This window comes from Meles meles, chromosome 2 (genome assembly GCF_922984935.1).
Source record: "Meles meles chromosome 2, mMelMel3.1 paternal haplotype, whole genome shotgun sequence".
NCBI lineage: Eukaryota > Metazoa > Chordata > Mammalia > Carnivora > Mustelidae > Meles > Meles meles.
The window spans coordinates 187,684,356-187,686,397 of NC_060067.1; the positions used below are offsets into that span (position 1 = coordinate 187,684,356).

The following is a 2,042-nucleotide window of genomic DNA, read 5'->3' on the forward strand; positions in this document are numbered from 1 at the left end:
TGAGAGAGAGAGAGAGAGCGAGCAAGAGAGAGCTAGAGCAAGAGTGGGGATGGGGAGTGGTAGAGGGATAAAGAGAATCTTAAGCAGACTCCATGCTCAGCAAGGAGCCTGATATGGGTCTTGATTTCACCTCCCTAAGATCCCTAAGATCATGGCCTGAGTGAAATCAAGTCAGATGCTTCATCAAACGAGGCACCCCATCATTCCTTTTTGTAGATGAATAACACTCCATGATATGGTTAAACCCCGTTTCATTTAACCATTTATCAATTGATGGACAATGCATTATTTCCAACTTTTAGCTATTGTGTATAGTTCTCTGGATACGTTTTTTTTTTAATTTTTTTAATTTTTATTTATTTGACAGAGAGAGATCACAAGTAGACAGAGAGGCAGGCAGAGAGAGAAGCAGGCTCCCTGCGAGCAGAGAGCCCAATGCAGGACTCGATCCCAGGACCCTGAGATCATGACCTGAGCCGAAGGCAGCGGCTTAACCCACTGAGCCATCCAGGCGCCCTGGATACGTTTTAAAAATAGAACAAACACTTTCTGCCCGTGGACCCCGCCGAGTAAGCATCGTTAAAATCTCCCCTCCCACCGCCGTCATGTCTAAGTCAGAGTCTCCCAAAGAGCCTGAACAGCTGCGGAAGCTCTTCTTCCGAGGTCTGAGCTTTCAAACAAGTGATGAGAGTCTGAGGAGCCATTTTGAGCAATGGGAAACACTTACGGACTGTGTGGTCATGAGAGATCCAAACACCAAGCGCTCCAGAGGCTTTGGGTTTGTCACACATGCCACTGTGGAGGAGGCAGATGCAGCCATGAATGCAAGGTGGATGGAAGCGTTGTGGAACCAAAGAGGGCTGTCTCAAGAGAAGATTCTCAAAGACCTGGTGCCCACTTAACTGTGAAAAGATTTTTGTTGGTGGCATTAAAGAAGAGACTAAGAACATCCTCTAAGAGATTATTTCGAACAGTATGGGAAAATCGAAGTGATTGAGATCATGACTGACCGAGGCAGTGGCAAAAAGAGGGGTTTTGCTTTTGTAACATTTGATGACCATGATTCTGTAGACAAGATTGTCATTCAAAAATACCATACTGTGAATGGCCACAACTGAGAAGTAAGGAAAGCGCTCTCTAAGCAAGAGATGGCTAGTGTTTCATCCAGCCAAAGAGGTAGAAGTGGTTCTGGAAACTTTGGTGGTGGTCGTGGAGGTGGTTTTGGTGGGAATGACAACTTTGGTTGCGGAGGAAACTTCAGTGGTCGAGGTGGCTTTGGTGGCAGTCGAGGTGGTGGTGGAAATGGTGGCAGTGGGGATGGCTATAACGGATTTGGTAATTATGGAAGCAACTTTGGAGGTGGTGGAAGGTATAATGATTTTGGCAATTACAACAATCAATCCTCAAATTTTGGACCCATGAAAGGAGGCAATTTTGGAGGCAGAAGCTCTGGCCCTTATGGTGGTGGAGGCCAATACTTCGCTAAACCACAAAACCAAAGTGGCTATGGTGGTTCCAGAAGCAGCAGTAGCTATGGCAGTGGCAGAAGGTTTTAATTGCTGCCAGGAAACAAAGCTTAGCAGGAGAGGAGAGCCAGAGAAGTGACAGGGAAGCTACAGGTTACAACAGATTTGTGAACTCAGCCAAGCACCGTGGTGGCAGGGCCTAGCTGCTACAAAGAAGACATGTTTTAGACAATACTCATGTGTATGGGCAAAAAAAACCTCAAGGACTGTATTTGTGACTAATTGTATAACAGGTTATTTTAGTTTCTGTTCTGTGGAAAGTGTAAAGCATTCCAACAAAGGGTTTTAATGTAGTTTTTTTTTTTTTTGCACCCATGCTGTTGATTGCTAAATGTAATAGTCTGATCATGACGCTGAATAAATGTGTCTTTTAGAAAAAAAAATAAATAAATAAAAATAAAAATAGAACAAACAGAACCTGCTAAAAGACTGGATAAACCTCTATAATATTTAAGTTATATTTAAAGTAGTTTTTTTTTTTTAAGATTTTGTTTATTTACTTGACAGATAGAGATC

General features: G+C 43.1%; 1 pseudogene; it reads left to right on the forward strand.

Annotated features, from left to right (window-relative positions):
- Positions 1 to 568: 568 nt before the first annotated feature.
- On the forward strand, positions 569 to 1,645 carry LOC123937342 (annotated as a pseudogene).
- Positions 1,646 to 2,042: the final 397 nt, after the last annotated feature.